General features: G+C 44.0%; 1 long non-coding RNA gene across 1 annotated transcript; it reads right to left on the reverse strand.

Moving 5' to 3' along the window:
• Positions 1–3,181: 3,181 nt before the first annotated feature.
• On the reverse strand, positions 3,182–6,019 carry LOC112249355. Its single transcript, XR_002953339.2, has 3 exons — positions 5,864–6,019; positions 5,716–5,780; positions 3,182–3,955 (listed from the first exon to the last, which is right to left on the reverse strand). It is a non-coding gene; the product is annotated as an uncharacterized LOC112249355 (long non-coding RNA).
• Between the last annotated feature and the right edge of the window lie 995 nt (positions 6,020–7,014).

Consider the following 7,014-nt stretch of genomic DNA (forward strand, 5'->3'; position numbering starts at 1 on the left):
GATGAGACTAAAATTGAGCTTTTTGGCAATCAAGGAAAACTGGCGTAACTGGCATAAACACAACACCTCTCATCACCCCGAGAATACCATCCCCACAGTGAAGCATGGTGGTGGCAGCATCATGCTGTGGGGATGTTTTTCATCGGCAGGGACTGGGAAACTGGTCAGAATTGAAGGAATGATGGATGGCGCTAAATATTTAAATGTTTAAATATTTAAATATTTAAATCTTGGAATGGTCAAGTCAAAGACCAGATCTCAATCCAACTGAGAATCTGTGGTATGACTTAAAGATTGCTGTACACCAGCGGAACCCATCCAACTTGAAGGAGCTGGAGCAGTTTTGTCTTGAAGAATGGGCAAAGATCCCAGTGGCTAACCAAGCTTATAGAGACATACCCCAAGAGAGCAATTGTAGAGCCATCTTTTGCAGCAATTACTGTCCTGCCTTGGCAAATCGCACTGTTAAGACACTGATGCCTTTTGCAACCACGTATCTATGTGAGAGTGGATTCTCTGCCCTCACTAGCATGAAAACTGAATAGAGTCACAGACTGTGTGTGGAAAATGATTTAAACTTCTTAGGGCTATGCCCCTTTTTTCTCAATTTCGCCTGAATGACGTGCCCAAGGTAAACTGCCTGTTGCTCAGGCCCTGAAGCCAGGATATGCATTCAATTGGTACCATTGGAATGAAAACACTTTGTAGAAATGTTAAAATAATGTAGGAGATTATAACACAATAGATATGCTAGTAGAAAATCCAAAGAAAAACCAACCAGGATGTTTTTTTTGAGAGACCATCCTCTTTGAAAGGCAAGTAAAAGGTCATATTGAAAATGAGCTCGCTGGATGCAATTCCTATGGCTTCCACAGGGTGTCAGCAATCTATGTTCAAAAACGAATAAGAAATATCAGTTTTAGTACAGGGCAGAGTCTTGGAAATTTGTGTTTGCGCGAGCCATGAAGACAGGACACACCTGGTAAAATCGGTTTCCTATTGAACATACTTCTTTCCGTAAGAAATATCATAGTTTGATTATATTTTAGGGTATCTGAGGAGTAAAGAGAAACATATTTTGACTTGTTGAAACAAAGTTTAGGGGTAGATTTTCGGATTCCTTTTGTAACAGATCTCTTTGTCGTCTGACGACGAGTATGATCAATGCGCTGCGTGGTAAGTGTCCATAGTAGTGAAGGGCGAAGGGCGACTCCGGCAGCGCCGTAGTGAAGGGCGACTCCGGCAGCGCCGGAGTGAAGGGCGGGTCTGGCAGCTCCTGACTGACGGGCGGCTCTGGCAGCTCCTGACTGACAGGCGGATCTGGCAGCTCCTGACTGACAGGCGACTCTCGCAACTCCTGACTGACGGGCAGCTCTGGCAGCTCCTGACTGACGGGCGGCTCTGGCAGCTCCTGACTGACGGGCGGCTCTGGCAGCTCCGGACTGACGGGCGGCTCTGGCAGCTCCTGACTGACGGGCGGCTCTGGCAGCTCAGGACAGACGGGCGGCTCTGGCAACGCTGGACAGGAGGGAGACTCTGGAAGCGCTGGACAGGAGGGAGACTCTGGAAGTGCTGGACAGGAGGGAGACTCTGGAAGCGCTGGAAAGGAGGGAGACTCTGGAAGTGCTGGATAGGAGGGAGCACCTGGAGGGAGGAGACGGAGAGGCAGCCTGGTGCGTGGGGCTGCCACCGGAGGCCTGATGCGTGGATGAGGCACCGGATGGACCGGACCGTGGAGGCGCACTGGAGGTCTCGAGCACCGAGCCTGCACAACCTGTCCTGGCTGGATACTCACCGCAGCCCGGCAAGTGCGGCGGGGTTTAACAGACCGCACTGGGCTGTGCTGGCGAACCGGGGACACCGTGCGTAGGGCTGGTGCCATATAACCTGGGCCGAGGGGACACACTGGAGACCAGATGCGCTGAGCCGGCGTCATAGCTCCTGGCTCGATGCCCACTCTAGCCCGGCTGATACGAGGAGCTGCGATGCAGCGCACCGGGCTATACCTGTGCACTGGGGACACCGTGCGCCTCACGGCATAACACGGTGCCTGCCCGGTCCACCTCTCTCCACGGTAAGCACGGGGAGTTGGCTCAGGTCTCCTACCTGACTTAGCCACACTCCCCGTGTGCCTCCCCCCCCAATAAATGTTTGGGGCTTTCTCTCGTCCCTCCTCCTCATAATGCCGCCGCTCTGCTTTGGCTGCCTCCAGCTCTTCCCAGGGGCGGCGATATTCCCCAGCCTGTGCCCAGGATCCCTTTCCGTCCAAAATCTCCTCCCATGTCCAGGAGTCCAGAACCCTCTGCTCCTGGTTACCATGCTGCTTGTTCCGGTTGTGGTGGGTGATTCTGTAACGGATCTCTTTGTCGTCTGACGACGCGTATGAAATATCGGACCAATAAGCAGCGTGGTAAGTGTCCATGTTGATTTATTAACTGAACACACAAAACAAAACAACGAAGTGATTGGAAGAAACAAAAGTTCCGCAAGGTGACATACACTAAACAGAAAACAATCACCCACAACCAAAATGGGGAAAACAGGCTACCCAAGTATGATTCTCAATCAGAGACAACGATCGACAGCTGCCTCTGATTGAGAACCATACCATGCCAAACACAGAAATACAACGTAGAAAAAAGAAAAGACTACCCACCCCAACTCACGCCCAGACCAAACTAACACAAAGACATAATAAAGGAACTAAGGTCAGAACGTGACACCTTTCAATTAACAAATAAGGTTTTATATGTGTGTAACCTTTATTTAACTAGGCAAGTCAGTTCAACTTCTTAGGGCTGCAATCCCGTTAATGGGATGATATGACAACAGCCAGTGAAAGTGCAGGGCGCCAAATTCAAAACAACAGAAATCTCATAATTAAAATTCCTCAAACATACATACCGTTTTAAAGGTAATCTTGTTGTTAATCCCACCACAGTGTCTGATTTCAAATAGGCTTTATGGCGAAAGCACCACAAACGATTATGTTAGGTCACCACCAAGCCACAGAAAAACACAGCCATTTTTCCAGCCAAAGAGAGGAGTCACAAAAAGCACAAATAGAGATACAATTAATCACTAACCTTTGATGATCTTCATCAGATGACACTCATAGGACTTCATGTTACACAATACATGTCTGTTCTGTCATCAAAAAGAAAGGAAGACCAAGGCACTCTTCATATAATTAATTTAAATGCCTTTATTAGTATGGCATGTTCAATAGAAACAACGTTTTTTTTAAACCGACGCATTTCGGCAGCATGGCCTTCGTCAGGGAGTACAAAAAAAGGAATACTATGACCTCTTTTGAACAGCTTTTCCAATTAGCCCTAAATGGAAGAGGGAGTGGTTACAAAATTGATTGGACACACCTAGTAAGCAATACTATACACATTAAAAGGTTAAATACTGTAGCTAAGTTATCATAAAAATACAACTCCAAGCTAGAAGTATCAGAAGACTAAAAGGTAGTTCTAACCTTAAATATGACTGGGAGAAGTGTCAAGAATAAGAAAGCTAAATATACCATAGTACACTAGAACACAGCAAAACATGAACAACAACAGTCTAACCATAGCTGAGGGCAAATTAAGCAAAATGTCCACTGGATGACAGCAAATAGACCCATCACAACCCTATAGGAAGGGTGAGAAATCCATATCTTCATTTAAACCAGGGTATTTAGTGGCCTGTAGTTTGTAAATCCAAAAACTTTCCCTTTCGTTTAACTGTTTAAGACGGTCCCCTTTTCTAATAAGAGGCCGGAATATGATCAATACCCATAGCTTGTAGGGAGGCAGGGTTGCCATGGTGTAGGGACTTGTAGTGCCTTGCCAATGGGTAGTCTTCATTGCCTACGCGTATGGCGTACTTGTGTTCCACTAAGCGGTCTTGAAGGCGTCTCTTTGTCCTTCCAATGTAGAACACCTTGTACTGTGGACATTCCAATCTATAGATGACATGAGTGGTTTTACAGTTAATGAAATGCTTGACGTAATACTCCATTTTGGAAGCTGTGTCAACAAAATACTTCTTCTGTACAATATTACTGCAATGGTTGCATTGGTTACATTTAAAAGAGCCCTTGGGTTTGTGGTCAAGACAAGTTTTTTGAGAGTCACCCGGAAGATAACTGTGGACTAATTTGTCATTTAGGGTAGGACATCTCTTAAAGCTTATGACTGGTGGCTCAGGAAAGACTTGGCGTAGTAGCGTATCACTTTGGATCACTTTCCACAATTATATTTAATGATTATTTTAATGCTCTCTGCTTCAGTGCTGTATTTTGTAACAAAATACACTCTCTCTGATGTATCACAAGGCTCTCCCCTTCGCAACAAGTTCTCTCTGTCAAGTAATCCAGCCATTATACCGGCATCTTTCAGGACCTGAATGCTGTAGCCCTGATTCAAGAAGCGATTCTCCAATTCAACAGATTTGACACTGTAGTCTGTTTCCTGATCGCAAATTCTGCAGACTCTTTGGAATTGGCCATATGGAATATTCTCTGTTAGCCTTCTGGGGTGAAAGCTGTCTGCCCTCAGAATGGTATTCCCATCTGTAGGCTTCCTAAAGATTGATGTGTGCAAACAACCTTTGTCATTTTTACTAATGTCGAGGTCCAAAAGATGAATGTTATCCTTGCTGTACTCCATAGTTAGTTTGATGTTAGGATTAATGTTGTTAAGGTATTGGTGGAAGGAAACAAGTTCATCTTCTGAACCGGACCAAAACAGGCAAACATCATCAATATAGTGTCCCCACCATATAATCCGGTCAAAGAAATGGTTATTAGAAGGATCCAAAAGGAAGTCATTTTCCCATTTACCCAAGTACAAACCAGCATAGGAAGGGCTGTAGCTCCCATGGCACACCCTTTGACCTGTTTAATATGGTCCTGAAAGATAAAGATGTTATGATTAAGAGTCCATTCAGTCAGTGAGACAATGAATTCTGTAGGAGGCATCTCAGTTTCAGGTCGGGTACTCAAGAAATGGTGCATAGCTGCCAAACCTTGTTCATGCTCAATGGTGGTGTATAGAGATTCCACATCCATGGTGACTAAAAAAGAAGCTGTACCTATATTGTTCAATTCCTTCATTTTGTTCAACACATCTGTGGTATCTTGAAGATAGGCTGGGAGTGACGTCAGAAAAGGCTTAATAAAGTAATCAATGTACTTAGAGATGGGTTCGGTCAGACTTTCATTACCACTAATGACTGGTCTGCCTGGGGGGTTTTCATGATGTTTGTGGACCTTTGGAAGAAGGTTAAAAGAAGCCATACTGCCATTGAAAAGACATTTGAACTCATTGTCTGAAATGTAGCCATTCTCCTTAGCTCCTGTGAGGATCCCTTTCAATTCAGTTTTTAGGTCCTCTGTAGGGTTGAAGGTAAGAGATTGGTAGAATTCATCTTTGTCTAATTGATGGTAGGCTTCTGTTACATATTTGTCTTTACACCACACTACTGTAGCACCACCGTTGTCTGCTTTTTTAACCACAATCTGTTCATTTTTGGACAATGATTCAACTGCATTCCGCTCTGTCTTAGAAAGATTACGTCGTGTTTGGTTAGAGTCAATTTTACCCTTAAACACATCAAAATTCACTTTCTTGGCAAATGTATTTAGTGTGGCATTCTGGACGATGGGACAAAAAGTGGGGTTGGGCTTAAAAGGTGTTTTAGAGAGAACAGAAACTGCCTGACCTGAGACACTGGTGTCTGTAGTTGGAGAGATGTTTTGCTTGTACCAGGCCTTCCGATGTAGATGCCTGTAGAAACGAAATAGGTCAATCTTTGTATTAAATTCATTAGTTGAATATGTGGTGGCAAAGGACAGTCCTTTAGACAATACCCTTATGCAATCATCAGAAAGGGGTTCTCCAGAAATGTTGATCACAGCCTTGTTCTGGTCCTGCTCCGTGTGGTTGGATAGTCTTGATTTCTTCCTCCCCCTCCGTGTTGGCCTCTTCCGCGTCCTCTCCTTCTCTTGTTGAGGAACCTGCGTGACTCCTCTTCCTGATCTAAAAAAATCTTGGGAGGAGCTGGCCTCTGAGCGTCTGGGGTGATCCTCATCGTCACTGCTTGTAAAATTTAAAGAAACAGATCTAGGCTTCCTTCTCTGCAGATGTGATTCGGAATTCTTACGTGTTGGTTTTCTCCAGGAAAAGACTTTGCCATCTCTATAGTCTACTTCATCTCTTCTAAATTTTCTTAGCTTGTCTTGTTTCAATATCAGAGTGAATGTGTCTACTTTCTCTTTCAAGATATCATCACATTGTGCTTTTTTAGAATTGTCACTGTGTTCTGTGATTTTCCTTTTTACTTCTTCAATTTCTGTTTGGACTACTTGTCTGTCGTTTTTAGATTCTTCTATTTGAAATAGCATTAGGTCAAAAGAACACTTGTTGAGAATAGCCTCCCATTCATCTCTAAAGTCAGTTTTACCTTGTGCTCCATTAGCTGGAAACGTCATAATACGGAGTCCTCTGGGGATTAGGCCTTTCCTCCAATAGTCAGACAAGGTGATAGAATTGAGGTCAAGTTTGGTATCTTTCTCCATAAGGTGTTGCAAGTCTCTGTAAGCCTTGTTTAAATCCATTTCAGTATTCTCTGTGGCTGTCATCTAATCTAGCAATGAGGTAGTGGTAATAATCCTTTGGCCCTCTTCATGGGAATAGGAAAATATTGTAGCCTCTTGGGTAAAATCCATAGTTTGAGTTGTAAAATGTCCTCAAAAAACACAGAAAGAAATGACTGTGGAGTTGCTTCCTCTAAGCACCACCCAAGTGCAATGCATAACTAGTAGAAAGAGGAGGAAGGGAAGCGCTACTAAGGTACACAAATGTTTTCTTTGTACATGTATGTTTTGTTTGATAAAGTTCATATTTATATCAATAAATCTGAGTTTACATTGGAGCGTTACGTTCACTAGTTCCAAAAACATCCAGTGATTTTCCATAGCCACATCGATTCAACAGAAATACTCATCATAAATGTAGATGA

This window comes from Oncorhynchus tshawytscha, linkage group LG12, assembly GCF_018296145.1.
Source record: "Oncorhynchus tshawytscha isolate Ot180627B linkage group LG12, Otsh_v2.0, whole genome shotgun sequence".
Taxonomy (NCBI): Eukaryota; Metazoa; Chordata; class Actinopteri; order Salmoniformes; family Salmonidae; genus Oncorhynchus; species Oncorhynchus tshawytscha.